Source organism: Mugil cephalus, chromosome 1, assembly GCF_022458985.1.
Source record: "Mugil cephalus isolate CIBA_MC_2020 chromosome 1, CIBA_Mcephalus_1.1, whole genome shotgun sequence".
Classification (NCBI taxonomy): domain Eukaryota; kingdom Metazoa; phylum Chordata; class Actinopteri; order Mugiliformes; family Mugilidae; genus Mugil; species Mugil cephalus.
In genome coordinates, this window is record NC_061770.1 from 16760729 (window position 1) to 16776520 (window position 15792).

The window sequence follows — 15792 nt, forward strand, 5'->3', positions numbered from 1 at the left end:
AAATAAAAAATGGGGAAGAGCTGTTGTGCGATTGACTGTACCAACAGATTTGAAAAGCAGTGGGAGATATATTGTACAGGCTCCCGAAAACCAAAGAAAAAAGAAGTAAATGGATCGCTGAATTAGGAAGAAACAACTGTGTCAGGTAACATTAATTTATGCTGTATTTGTTTTTGATGAAGTCCCATTAAGTTACATATTGTATGGCTAACGGTACTTCTTAGTAAAGCTCTTAGCGTTAGCATTTTTTTATATAGCTACATTTATCATAACTGAAATGAACGAAAACTTACTCAAGCTAACTGACACTGAGGCTAATCCACTTTTCCAAATAAAATGGTACTCTAGTAAAAAGCCATTGGAGCTGTGTTGTATAAAGTACCAAAAGGTCATACTTTAGTATAAGTAAAGATCTCGAGACCTTGATATTAGGTCCATATAAATATCAGGATAACTGATTTCTGGCCACATGTCAATGTTTGTGGACCATTTGCTAGTTTGTGTGGATCATTGTCGAGTCCAGTTTCCTTAATTTGATTTGATAATCCACATTTTCCCCGGTCTCGCGAGGTACGGGGATGAGCCACTGTTGAACCACTGTTGTTAAGTCTCTTATTTGCAATTATTTGCAACATGGCCAAGTAAGGCGTATCGGTAAAGTCGCACAATTAAAACGTGTTTATTTTTCATTAACACATTCTTTTTTTTTTTTTGCACTTGTAAGCACTTTACTGCTATGTATTCAAAAAGAAAGAAAGGAAGCACGTGGGCCTGACTGTTGTCACACCCAGGAACACAGGAGCACCTTCCTCTAAATCTCACCTGCCTCTGACATTTCTTTCCTCCTTGACATTTTCATCTTCTTTTTCTGCTCTTGAATCTCTCTCCCGCTGCTCATACTCAATTTTTCTGTCACTGTAGCTCCTTCCTTACAGTCCTCTTTTCCTGCCATTACCCTGTTTTAACCTTGTGGCGACCCCCCCTCCATCCAGCGCCTCCACGCATGTGGTGGGTGTAGTGTGTAATAGGATGGCACAGTAGGTGAGATTAAATTAGGCCAGTGTATGGGGATTACAACCCACTCAAAACCTGATCTCCTCCCACCGTCTGTAATCCAACCCTAATGAATATATCATGGCTGACACAGCAGATAAACCGCCTGCAAGAAACTACCGTCACAACATCGGCGAGAGGAGATGAGCGGAGACAAACACGGACAGCCCGTTTGCTGACATCACCTGCAGCACTTGAGGACGCCACGTCTGTTTCGAGTGTGCGTCCGTGCTTCACGCCCCGTCTATTTTGGTTACGGCGGATTCAAATGAAGCGTAGGTGTGGAGTGTGGGAAAGTGAAACAAAATCAATGCACTTAAATATAAACACTCCAAATAAATAAGGTGGAGTCAATTTGATGCAGTCACATGGGCTTCAACGTGTTTACCCTAATGCTGGATCATTTACGGCTCATCTGCTTTGACGAAGACCAGGATGTGTCGGCTGTGTATACCTGTATATAAGTTTTTGGGGACATAAACTCGATCAGTAACATCTGGTGCGTGCTTAGACACTGAATACAATCTTACGTACGCCTTGACACTGCAGTCTTTTCCAGTTTTTCAGGGAGCAAAAACACGCACGTCAGCTTTTTGACTGGGATAATGTTAGAATGTAAATGCCTTCCACATTCAGCCTCTGCAAGAAAAATTCAATCACGACTAAAAATAATAATAATAAGACTAACAGTGCAACAGATGCATCTGTAAGCACGAAGTACCCCCGCTGCTGTTCTTTTGACGGTCTACCGAGTATTGGAGTAAAACAGTTTTATTTTTTACTGACTGGGGCTGGGATGAAAGTCATGGCAAGGACAAAAAAAAAAAAAAAGAAAAAAGAGGCGAAAAACACAGAGCATAGATTAAGAATAAAAGTCCTGTCAAAACATCAGCAGAGCAGCATGATGCAACTTAAAGCACAGCAACCGAGCCAGCTTAGAGTGCTGAGAAATACTGTGGCCCCTAGTTACATTAAAAATGCAGCCGGCCTCTCAGCAACAAATCAATAAATTAGTAAACCAATCCTGCCGTGTTCCTTTCATAATAATAAGAGCCAGTGAAATGTAATGAAAGCCGGGGTGGAACAATACCCCATGAATTCCCAAAAGTATCGCAACATGGTCACCGGTGTGCGAGATAAAGGGGATTATTGTCAAACATAAATATACATTTATAAGACGGTGAGATTAATTTGCTGAAATGGAATTTCCTATAACATTGGAAGACAGCATAATAACAAAGGTGTGACAGTGAAGCTTGAAATACATGGCAATGTTACCTTAACCAGTCAAAGTTCAGGTTCATATTCTCACGACTTTTCTGTGGCCTAAGCGTTTGCGCGTCCTCTGATTGGAGGGTCGCTCCGTTTAGGCCAAGCTAACGGTTCATGCTCTTCTGTGCGAGCAAATTGTACCCTTTAATGTTCTGATAGCTATTTGTCGAACCCACAATGGCAGAAGGAGGAGAGGCTATCGATTTGGTTGCAGACTTTCTGAGAGAGGCATTTTCTCGACGGACTTTGAAAGAAAACCTCCAATCCTGGAGCTAGCTAGCCTGACCCAGCCGGGGAAAGGGTGTGTCTGCTGCTTTCAGGTCAGCAACTGAATGACAGGCTCCCATGGAGAAGCCTAAATTGTAAAGTTCTGGTGATTTTTTGCCATTCTGTTGGGTCAACATTGATGCTTCTGCTGGATTTGAAGTATGTGTCACTGTGTGTGAGGAAACTTTTTGAATTTGAGTTTCTTGCTTTAGTAACGTCATTCATCTCGCTCTATAAGATACACGTCTACAACGCAACGTCCTGTTTTATTGCGTGTCCATATGTTGTGGATGGTGTATTAAGAGGTTTTGAATTAAGTTGTAGGTCATTGAAAATGCACGACCTGCCACTGTTTCACAATCACCAACCACCTCATGAATGTTAATATCAAGCTAAGTGCATCAGAGGTAACAGAGGAGAGAAATGCAACGGATCCAGGAGAGCACAACAAGCGGGAGAAGACATGAAACACAGACGTAGGGCGTAATATCTGCATCACAGGACGTCCCAGGTAAAACTAGTGTTGTGCAAATTTAATTTTCATCTCACCCACCCCAAAGAGGCCTGATAGTATCTCGAGCTCGTTCATATTTTTTGCTTCATGTCCTCTTAGGGGCTCCATATGTTTCTGGTAAATTCTCTGAAAATTAAACTCTAGGCTCTCGTCCCTCGAAAATACAGTAAAATCATTTAACATTTTCCATCAACCGGCAACTGTAAAAACTTCTTTTCGAGGCAATAAACTTACAAACGTCCTTATTGTGCCTCGGCCATGCAGACACACAACATCAAATGAACCATTTCATGCAATAACGCCTTCCTTCATTCATTTCATTGGCCGCTGTGAATGGTGACTGGCATACGCAGAGAGACTTGACAATCAACAGAAGACCGTCCAGACGCAGATGCATGTGAGTCGGGAGACACACAGGACAGAGGGTCCATTTAGTGTAATTATAGTCACTGATGTTGACAATAAAGCTTCTTTGATAGAGCTGTGTGCACCGGGAGGAGTGACGCTTAGGGGGAATTCTCCGTGTTGCTGAGACAAAGAGATAATTTTGCCAGAGACAGAAGAAAAAAAAAAGATGAGACGGGTTAAAAACAAGACACTGAGTTTCATATTTCCCCTAATTCATATTCAATTTGTAGTTTTATTGCTTTGCAGCTTCCCACTGTGATTATTCATATTAATTAAAGTGTGCACTGAAGAAATCGAATATTTTTGCTCTGTAATGATAAAATAAAGAGACGTAAAAAAAAAAAAAAAATTACTCTCAGTTAAAGATTTTCTTTCCACAGCATCTGGGATGTCATTATTGACTTGGCAATAATTAATTTCTCTCCTGGTTTCCAGTCACATGCGCTCCGGGGTTCCAGTTTTGTATTTCTAAGTGCCAATATCATATTTGTTACCCTGGGGAATTGTATGATTCCTCCTCTCTCTTACCATCACTTCTGAGGGCCGTAATAAGGTAATTCACTCCTCAAATTAAATTCATTTCCATACATGACGCCTCTATTTGTGCCCAGGTCTCCAGTGGTATAATAGAGTTGGATTTACGAGTCTTTGTCTGAGAGCCTCTTTCTGGGAACGCCAATGGGAGCTCCAGTCATTATTTTGATTAAGAGCCCAATGTGGTTTTCTCTGTCGGCTGCATGAATACTGATATGACAAGTGAAGCCAAACAAGTGTGTGGCAGGAAGAGCGGGGCAAGGACGGAGAGACACAGAGGCTGTAAAAGGAAATGGAGGCCGAAGGTTTGCTCTGTACGTTTGAGAAGTTTTGATGCGACAACCTGAGCGAGCCGGGACATTGTCTCATCTCCCGTAACGGCATTTAAATCTCCAAGTCCAAGCTGCTCCTTTTTAAACTCAACATTTTCCCTGTTCCCCTCCGCCTGTTTCATCTCACCTCTGCAAATATCAGTCTCCCCTTTCGGTGGCCTCCTTCCTTCCTCCTCAATTCTCTATAATCATCTACCCACGGCTGTCCTGTCAATCCGTCTGACCCTTAGCTCCCTAAATCACCACAATGTATTCTCCCCCAAACCCTGACAGCGTGTCTCCGCGATCCCCCACTTGACACCCAGTGGGCTGGCTCGCATCTGCACAGTCTAAATCAAACAGCCTCCGAGCTGCACCCTCAGGATGCGAGGGAGGGGCGGTGGTGGTGGGTGGAGGGTGAGGAGGGGGGGGGGGACTCTCCATCTTGACAGCATCCTGAAGTTGCCCGGGATCCTGCATCAAAATGCTGGATGCACACGCTGGAGGACGGACCCAGGGGAGTTCACTTAGAAACCCTTTGAATCTTGTGATTTTGCAACTTTACAACCCTCAAAGGCGGATAAAAAGGAAAGCATGAAAGCGATATTGTTGACACTCCAGTCTGAGAGACGCAGTTCCTCGCTATTAACCCTTCTTTTACCCCGACGATGCTTCAATTGATGAATCCCCCGGAAAGTGATGAGTGCGCCCTTTGATCAGCAGCAGACGCTTAAGTAATCAGGCCAGCGAGGCAACATTAGAGAATCTTTAATTTGGTGCACTGCAACAGGATCTCTGCGGCGTGTGTGTTTAGCGGAGCGTCAGTCTGTGCTGCTCGGATGTGTTTGTGTCCGTGTCTGGTGAGTGTTTGGTGAGCAGGAAAGGTGCCCTGAGGCTATAACAGGTGGCCGAGGAGCGAGCGGCCGGCACTTCACCGCTCCACCCCGGAGTTGCTCCTAACTGGCAGATTGAGAGCACATCACTGGCCTCCTCCTCCTCCTCCTCCTCCTCCTCCTCCTACACAACACCAGCACTAAAGGCATTTGGAAAGTGGCCACTCTCTGACATGATCGTCCACTAAAGACAAATTCAGCAAAAGCCTAAACATGAAAACTTGAGTAAAAAGTATTTTTATCCTTCATTTACATGGTTCTTTTTTTTTTCTCTTCACTCTTTGGAATATCCTCGAGATCCTTTCGGCGTCTACATGCAGTGAACGCGCATTAAAGCGCTCTGAAGGAAGTCCACGTCCTTCCCCTTTATGTTTTTCACGGTGCCGATCTCCGGACATAAATCCCCGTTTCCATCCGTCTCTCTGATGGAACAGCTCAATTAAGCAGCCACCGTCAGAGGGGAGATTACATTCTGCACCATACTGTGGTCGAGGGTAATAACAGACTCCGAGTCTAGCCACTCTGACAACATCCTAGCTGCTGCAAACACCAACAGCCGCCGCCCCCTCCCCCCGACCCCCCCCCCCCAGCACTGACTGGAGATCCGGCTGCCACGCTGCCACACAAAACCGACCGCATTAAATAGTATGATAATGTGGCCGGCAGCGGGTCTCTGGAGCTTTGCTGCCACGGAAAGGATCCGCACACACTCGTTCGTCTCCTACGTGCCCTCTTCTGCAGCAGCTGCATCTTGATCTATTGTGTGAACGTGTGCAGTGCAGTATGTTTATGGATGTTGTACAGATGGTAACAAGTCATTGTGAGGCGCAGTGCCTTCCCTCCCCTCAAGTCCCTTGGCTGGGTTCATCTGGGACAAGCTGCAGGCTACTTAGGCGGGGGGGGGGGGAGCGAGGTTCACTACGCCGCTAGCTCACACATGCACTGGCTTGATATGAGTATATGTTTTTAATTGTGGCGTTATTAATTATATTTCCCAGTCCTGTCATATCTCGATATGCATAGAGCATCAGCCACATGTTAACAGTGAACAGTGTCACAGCCGTAAGCAGCTGCCCGTGGCAATACAGTTTTCTGCATCATTAACACAACTGGGGGGGGGGGGCGTTCTCCTTCCTTGGGTGTAGAAATGCATGCGTGACAGCAGGCATCTGCATGGCACACAGCCAGGTGAGGGCCTCCTACCCATCGGCACACCTCCACAGTCTGCTGTGTGCGCTGCCCCACCCTTATTTTCACTCCGACGTCTTCCTCGGCGTAAATGTCTCTTTCACCGTCTGCCTCCTGTTGATATCTGGATCTACGCTCTTTCTTTCTTTCTTCCTTCCAAAACTCTCTGGGTAAAGATCACCCAGCTCTGTCACCGTCGCCCTCCCCCTGTAAAAGAGACCCACTGCAGCTGCAGGAGATAAGATTTGTAGACTAGAAAATTGCTGTAGTCTGCTGCGCCGTGTTGCTCGGCGCACAGCTGACTTTCATTCCCACCGCGCGTCAATGAAAAAATCCAAGCGGCACATCCCAATCACGGGCTGCGCTCATCGTTAAGCCGCTCGGCAATTAGCTGGGGGAGGGGAAAACGGGGAGGAAATAAATATTCCTATTTAACATAAAAATAAAGAAAAAAGGCAGAAAAGTAGGCAAAGCAATGAGTACGAGGAATTACTCACAATTCTAAAACATGCTCAATGCAAGCTGTGTGTTTTTCAGGTTTTCATGTGCACGTCACTGGTTGCTTAGAAATACAAATCCTAACTTGAGGCGTCTTGTGTAGCAACATAGTGTGAAATGAAGTCAGTGTTATAGAGAAATAAAGACCAGTCAAGTGTGTTTTGAGGTGGGTCTGTGGTATTCAGCACTGCTGCATATTCAATATTAATGTAGAAAGAGGCCCTGTTGCATGCAGTGCACTGACTGTTCAATCAGCAGGATAAAAACAAGAGAAATAGAAATGATAAAGTGCGCTGCACCAACAGGTTACACCTCAGTTTAACACTCTGCCTGTCTTCATTAAAACTGACCCACAGATACATGCAATCAACCACTGTCACTAAAACTAAGACGCCCTCTGACATTTGTCCAGTCATTAATGTTTCTATAAAGCGTTTCCCGTCAGCGCACCTGGCCGCAACGGAAAGACTCATTTCCAAAGTGCATACCTTTAAATAAGGAGCTGCTAAAGTGATTTACATGAGGCAGACGGTCGCCGGCTGCAGATGAGGCTAAGGTGAGGCTCCACAACAAGCCACCTCCACCTAACAACCTAATTAATCCGCTCACTCCCGCGCCGCTTCCACCTAACGACACGCTGTCCACCTCGCCGCAAACAAAATCCTCTTACCTCCGCACTGATGCTCCTCTCACACCGAGGCGGCTCCTCGCGTCCTTTATTTTTCCTCCACCCCTCCCTCTCTTCCTTATCTACTTGTGCCTTTTCTTCCCTATTCTCTATGAAATTGATTGTGCCCCCTCTTCTCTCCTCTGATGCTGCAGTGATAGAAAAACACACCCTCCTACGGCCCGATCTCTCCCTCTCTCTCCCTCCCCGCCTCTTATTGGCTGCCTGTTGGAGGTGACATCACCCTTCTTCTCTGCCTCCCTCCCTCCTTCTCCTCTATTCCCTCCCTCCCTCACTCTCTCTTCACCTCACTCTCTGTGGATCCTGACCATTCCTTTATCATGCTCCCCTTCCATCCTCCATTCCTCCTCCCTGCATACAGTCAGGATTATAGGTCCAGCAGCCACGTTTTTCCCCCTCTTCTTCCATTCATCCAAAGCAGTGTCACGCATAATAATTCATATTTAGCATGTATGGTTTATTAGCATAGAGCACACAGCCGTCGACCCCTCAGCTCTTCTTCCTCTTCTCCTCCTGCTCCCATCCAGCATCTAATAGACTACAGAGGTGATAATAATGAGGTTTTGTGTTTGCAGCCTCTACACTCCGTCGGGTTCAACTTTTATAAGCTGTTTTAATTCATCCCATCACTAACACTTAAACTGGGCTATGGTTCATTATAGTGTAATCAAAGGCATGACTGGGAAGTCTGTTACGTAACGCTGGCGAATAATAAAAATGTGTCGGGAATCGGTGCCGTCTCTTATCTGAGTCTGGGGGAGGGGGGTTGGGGGTGCAGAGATGCACTTATTTCAGGGTAATAAAGGGCTGGGTGATCCTTCGGTCGCCTGGTTGCTTGTTGTCTGTTGTTGTGACAAGATTACAGACAAGACGACAACGCGATTGTCAAATGTCATTAGGTGGCTGAGGTCCAGCACACACGGCGATAGAGATCTTTCATTTTACAGAGGCTTTTTATTTCCTGCACCGTGATCGGTTTCAGTCAGTCATCAGCAGTCTGCCCCTGTCAATTCATCCACTTTTTATTTTTAACCCTCCTCTAAACAATTGCACCCCTCAGTTCAAACCTCACTGAAGTGTGGCGCAGTTTACTACTTACTACATATATTTTTTATGCTGCAGTGTTTATCTGTGAGTATCTGCAGTCCCAGAGCACATACACATAAACCCTGTAAAATACAATAAATACTGACTGCGGTGATTTAGATTTTATCCTTTAATAGTTGCTTTTACTCTCTGTTTCCTGGAAATATGCTTTTAAGAATTAGGATATTTTGGCACTACATGACATCCAACAAAATTTTGATCTTACTTTAGATAAAGTATGTGGAGGATTACGTTATCAACAATGGCAAACTACAAATTTAGTCTGAATCTTCAGTGTAGAGAATTGGGACAGTCTTGTCTTATATATAACAGGGATTTTAAATTTTGAACCTCTTCATCTCCCATTTCTTCTCACAGACCCTGCAGTCCCATAACTCTGTTTCACACTAATAAAATTCAGACTTCGCTGAAGACTGCAACAGTTTTCCCTAAATTGTTTCACTACTATTACTACTTATGATATGTTTTCTATTCTGTTTATCTGGGAGTATCTGTGATCTTCGAGGAAGTAAACACAACAAAATCAGGCAGTAACCTCCGGGTCTGAGTGATGAAGCCCATGTGGAACTGCAAAAAAAAAATTGCAGTTTGACGAGTGGCCACTTGAGGCTGAATGTTTTTCTAACTCATTATTTTTTTATTAAGGTTTAAAATTCTGCATAATAATTCTCCGTTTGAGTGACAGGCGGTAGCCTGAGCTAACAGGTAGCGGAGAGTTGGGTGGGCGTGTCTCAACGTTCAGGCCGCTTTAGCTCCGCCCCAACACAACCCTCATGTCCATATTTGTAGTATCTAAGTGTGGGCGGAGTAAAGCTTGTCCAACATGGCGACAGCAGGCTCCGCCCACTTGGGGGCTTCATTTTCAGAATCCAGTGGGTGACGTCATGTTGGGTTTGTCCTTGGTATATACAGTCAATGTACAAAATACAATAAATACAAACTGCAGAGCTTTAATGCTTGCTTTTATTCTTTGTTTGTGTTCAATGCTCCAAGGTATTTTTAATTTTTACTTTATTTTTTGGATCTCAGTGTTCATGTTCCCCAGAGTATTAACTACTCTCTCTTTGATAAGTCAGTGGTGAAACATTTTTAGCAACACACTTTAGCACGTATGGAATCTTTTTGTTAAATTATCTTATAATTGTGATCAGTTTTGTTTTACATTGTATGCTTTATGGACTTACCCACTCATTTGTACAATGGACAGGATTGACCCTCCAAAAAGACACATGACCTATTGAATTCCTGTATATGAATTTGGAAACGAGAAAGAAACAACCAAACAGATTCAAGCGAGGAGCACCCAGACACAGTCATTCCACATTTGTTCCTAAAAATAAAGCTCAGGTAACTGGGGCAGTGCCGGATCTACTCAGAAAACACCGTTCCCCACTGAGCTGCTGTACTTCCTCTTTGTGCGTCTCCAACCTGGAGGTGCCAGCGCGCCCATCTGCCACTGGTGTCCGAGGATCTGCCAGGCATTCAGACAAAAGCTGCTACAGCAGCAGACAGCTTGGGAATAATGATTGATGACGCCAGTTAGGTGGAAAAACCTCCGCCATTATCCCCGGGAGAGGCTCGATGGCTGAAAGAAAGGCTGAGGGGTCAGGGTCAAAACTGTGGCTGGTTGGATGCCAGGAGGGGAAACAAAAAACTGGGCGAACATAAGGTGGACATGAAAATGCTCGATTTCAAATCTGAGTTGACAAAGAAGAAAAATGGCGACTTATTTATTTTTATTTTCTTTTTTATTTCACCAAAGCTCGGTTACAACGTTGTCAACAGAAAGTTATTCCTATTTCATCTGCACGGCCTCGGTTCAGACCAGGCCATTAGATGCTCTAATGTTCCAAAGGCGGTCGCAGGAGGAGCACGTAACATCTTATTTGCAGGAAGTCTCACTTAAACTGATCAATAGAGATGATGTCTCTCCTAGCTACTTTCACCACCTTGACCTTTGTAGCGTGCACCTATCTGTGAGGACACTTTTGTATCAGCTATCAGTACTGGCCAGGCCCTCACTCAAAACCATTCATGTGGAAGAGACTTCTTACTTGCCCTTGCAAAAGCTCTCTGCTCATTTTCCCTCCTCCCGGCTCTACTGTAAGTGAGTCAGCTGGCAGACTGGCGGGAGAGAAGGAATGATATATGAGGAGGGAGGCGGGAGAGAGAGGTTGAGGGGGGGGAGAGGAGAAGGAAAGGTTATGAATGAACAACTTAAAGCATGGAGTTGCGGGAAAAAAGAGATGCAGTCAGCAATAGACGGAGAGAGAGCGAGGAAGACAATTCCATCAGCTTAAAAAGGCAGGGTGTAGTAGGGGCAATATAGCAAATGACTGCACTATGGAGGGCTAGATAGGGAGAGTATGGAGAGCACAGAGGAGGAAGGAGATGCTCAAGACAGGGTGGGAGGGTGGAGGGTGGAGGAGGAGGGGGGGGGGGGGGAGCAGCAAAGTTGAACCACAAATAAAAACTAGCTTTATTATTTATTCTTCATCTGAGGTGTATAAATGCATTCAGTGCAAAAAAGTAAAATGTTTTTATTTGCTATTTGAAGACTTTTCTGTACAATGTTGATGAAAAAATGAACTCCATTTAGCCACTTTCAGTTCAGGTTTGTGGCATTTTGCATGTAATTATACTAATTACTGAAGGTAATTGGAGGAGGTTTTGTACTGTTTGTGCAACTTTTGACATAAATGCTCAGTAATAAATAATAGAATGAGCTGGCTGAATGCCATTTGGCATGGAATCATAGGAATTGGCTGGAATATGAATATAATGATAAATATATATGAATATTGTCCCTCTTTAGAGTCCTACACTGATATGTAGCGGTGAATCAAGTGTTTGGGGGGTGCTGATATGACGGAGTCAAAACTAGATTGTGCCTCGTTGCATCTGCACGGCTTCTTGGTTGCTGATGTGGCCGGCGTTTTGAAATCCATTGATCCGTTTAACATCATTAAACGGCCAGAAGGTCAGCCAGCCGTCTCTGACCTGGCGTTAATCACTCGCTAATTGAAGGGAAATGACTCTGATTTAGTTTCCTGCCATGCTTAGAGTGGCCTGGCTGCTAGATATGACCAGCGCCACTCACCAGAACGCATCTCATTAGGCATGTAAATGGCCGGGAGTCAGCCTCAGACAAACGAGCTGTGGTTCGCCAAAGGTTAGAGCACCGTCAAAGTTAAGACACGTTACTAGGAATCAAAGACAGTCGGTGTGGAAATGACAAATGTATATGTGTACTCATTTTTTTTTGTCATTGATATTCAAATAGAGCAGGGATCTTCAACGTTTTTCAAGTCAAGGACCTCCAAACTGATGGAGAGATTAAGTAGGGACCCCATGTGTTCTATATTAAACTTGGCCTGGTGCAAATTATAAATATACATTATCATTTAATCACTTAAAATCTTTAATTTCATTGTTAAGTTATTCAAATACACAGTGTGTGCAACAGTACAAACATGTGTGAAACGCTGCACTGTTGAGACAGCTCCCGTATCGCTGAATGAGTAAAATGCTGACTGAACAACAATGTTTCCATTTATCCCTTTACTAAAATGTGTTGGATTCATATAGAAATTTAAAGTTGTGGGATAAAATTAAAAAATATACAAAAAAAATGTCTAATCAACCAAAGACCCCCCTGCAGTACCTCTGCCGAACCCCTAGGGGTCACGGACTCCCTGCTGAAGGCCTATGAAATAGAACGCGTGTCTTCAACATTTTTCACATGCATACATGGGATTTCACCTGGAGACTGAATAGAGTCTCTTTAAATTTCTGGGGGGAAGTTATATATATAAAAAATGTCTAATCAACCAAAGACTTTGCGACCTCCCCTCAGTACCCCCACAGGGGGTCCCTGTTGAAGACCAACTTGCAACTGGCGAGCCATGTTGTTGAAGCTAAAGAACGACTGCCGTGTTTATCGCCTTTCACTTCAAAGTCTTTTTTTCTGGTTTGCTCAAAAGTAAAAAATGACCCTTAAATCTGCTTTATCTTGTATTACAACGCACCATGGAGGAATTACATCATGCAGTGATGTGCTTTTTTTTTTTTTTTTTTTTAAAAGCAGTGTGAGAAAATGTCACAGAGAAGAGATGAAGACGCTGTGTTTACACACAAACAAGCTGGTTTTCCTCCTACAGCTCTTGCCTCCTGCTACATTTACATCCCTCTCAGCGGCTCACCAGTGTCACTTCTCCGTGATGGCCGCCTCCCGTCTCCCTCCGCGTTACACGATCTGCGACGTGACAGGGCTGAATTGCATGCAGTTGCTCGTCTCCTCCAAAATGCCACAAGGTGCCCACCGCTGTGCCACCGAGGGGAGGCGAGGAGGAAGCTCGAAGGGGAGGGGGGCTGGTTCGTGGTTGGCGACCACAGACGTAATAAAGACAAACAATAAAGACTGTGACCTTTACAGTAGACCAACTGTCACTTCTGGTTTGAGTTTGGACTCTGCAGCCTGTTGACATGTACCCCCCACCTGAGCCCAACTTCATCCCACAGCTGATTCGCCCTAAAGGGGGGAAACAAAAACCATCCACCAACCGCGTGGAGACCAGCTCCTCTGGTGAGACTCCTATTTATGCCCCTCTCGTTCGCGGACCTCGTCCTCGCAGGAAAGCCGAGATAGCAGCCGAATCATGAGGCGATGACGAACGCGACAGATTCGCAACAGCACATAACACCCTCCCTAACCCGCCGCACCGCTGTGAAAACCGAGGCCGCTCCTGTCCACCTTGATATGTCAAACTTCCCCTTCGTCTGCGTGCTTGCCGCAAGAAGCTCCGAGGCGGGAAAGCGATAACGTGCAAAAACCACGAGTCTGATGCAAAAGTTCCCACTCGGGACACGTTATATTTGGAACATCAATCATGATTAATTAAACCGCACTGAATTAATGTGGGGAAACAATGAGGAGCTGTCGGCGTGCTGCTCACACTCTGCAAATAGCAACACCGCTAACCGGTCGGATCATGAATATTCATCTTTCCGTGCTGCGTTTTGGAGGATTGTGAAACTCTTAGACTGGGACAGAAGTGGCTGATGAATTGTGCAAAGGAAGATTGTTGGGTAAGAAAGATGAACATAAAATAGTTTGGGAAAGGTCCCACGGATAAGGCACAGATGCGTGACTGGTTGATTTCCAAGAAGGCCGCCTCTCTGTAAACGCGTCTCGGGCAGGAGGAGTCGATCGTCTACCAGCTGCAGCTGCTGCGAGTAAAACTTCTGAGCGAGACTCCAGCGAATCTGTCATCCCTGATGAATCAATTTCCGTAACAAAGGGTTAAGGCCCGTCATCAATTTTCCTCCGCATAAATATCTCTCTAGCTAATTAGAAACGTTAAACCAATTTCTCTAATGAACTGATTTTTGTCCCCCGCGCTAAAAAAGCCTTCTATCATTTTGCTCTGCGAGCGCCGTAATGTTGTGATTTATTCCAGAGCCACTGAAGACAGCGGCAGTGAAATGTATTAGTCTGAGAGCTTGCTGGCTCCGACACAAAGCAGTCGTTATTGATGAACTCCGCTCTGCTCCACTATCACTGATGAGGAGGGACCTCTATTAATGTTTTGTTTGCCATCAACAAGTCCACCTCTTAAAGCAGACCTCACCTCACCTCCCCGTTAATACGTTCTCCGGCCGTTCATTCCTCCAACACCTCTTCTAATAATTAGGATTTATTGACAGTGACCTCTGACCTTCCACCGGTCGAAGGTAACGTTCGCACCGAATTTGAGGCGTTCCTGAGATGCTGCGTTCACAAGGACGGGCGGCGCGGACGACAACCTGAGAACATGATTCCTCCTGCCACATCTGTCGTCTGCGCTGAGGCGTAAAGCCTTGTCACGCGGTTGCTAACGCGCCTCAGACACACACAAAGGATTTCAATTCCTGCAACTGCCACAGTTCCTGAACTGTGTTCCCGAGAAACGAGATGGAAAACATCGGAGTGACGTTGCTGGAAACCGAAATGCGAAACGCGACGAGGGGAACGGTCGTCGCCGTGTAATGGTCCTCATCCAGTGGAGGGGACGGCATAATGCATTGTAACAGCTCATTTGTCTTAGATGTCTAGATCTACATTGTGACATTTGTGATCGGAGAGGATTCCTCTGAACTTGCAACGTGATTTCTTCCAACGGGAAAGTTAACTCATCTGTGAGAGCCTAAATCCACTCCCAAGCAAATTCCCTTGTGCGAATTAATTAGTTTTTGTCCTTTAATTGCAAATCAAGGCCTCGGCACGGCAACAGATGCTTCCAGAATATGGAAATCAGGCCCGGTCGGCTTCATACGTGAAGACGGGGGAGATGGCACGGCCGAAGCGCTGTAAGAGCAGGTTCTACTTTGAGGAGGGGGGGGGGGGGGGGGGGGGGGGGGGGGGGGGGGGGGGGGGGGGGGGGGGGGGGGGCCTGAAATCCCTGCATGGCAGCACTGTAATTTCATTTATCACGCCTCAGCACGCACCAAATCAGACATGGACGCTCCCCGTTCTGCCACCGGTGCGCAGGTTTTCAGAGGGAGCCGGGAGTCGTGGGGGGAGGGTCAAGGAGGCAGGAAAGAAGCACTGGTCGGTGGCTTCCACTGTTACACTGTTGTAAGGGCGGGGGTGGAGTTGAGGGGGGGGAGGTCATCGGGTGGAACAAATTCAGCACGCAAGAGCAGCTTAAAGAAGCTGGATGCACGGGGGACAATTGAGTGAGAAAGAGAGAACGACAGGTGCAGACACGTGGGGGATTTAGCGTAGGAGCCGGGGAAGCAAAGGAAGCCCAGCGCAGGCAGAGCAAATAAAACTATCCATCCAACGCCGCGTGTTCTCCAGAGCGTCTCATTGCCCCGGAGTGACTGGATAAAAACAAAGAGCGCCAGGTTGTGCGTGAGCACCCGCAAAGGGAACTTTGATGTAGAGAATGATGCAGGTGGCAGATGAAAAAAACAGAGGCAGACCCATTGTTTGTGGCAAATCAACGATCGGCTGTAATCAGTAACTATTCACAGAAAAGGGGAACCGAGTGAAATGAGGGGCACGGTCGCGTCACC

General features: G+C 45.7%; 1 protein-coding gene across 5 annotated transcripts in view; it reads right to left on the bottom strand.

Moving 5' to 3' along the window:
- Positions 1 to 7770, bottom strand: part of l1cama (L1 cell adhesion molecule, paralog a) — a 39564-nt gene extending 31794 nt beyond the window's left edge. For all 5 annotated transcript variants that reach the window (XM_047583421.1, XM_047583436.1, XM_047583428.1 and 2 more), the window contains exon 1: positions 7609 to 7770. The gene's annotated coding sequence lies outside the window, so the exon portion shown is untranslated. The remainder of the gene's footprint in view (positions 1 to 7608) is intronic.
- Positions 7771 to 15792: the final 8022 nt, after the last annotated feature.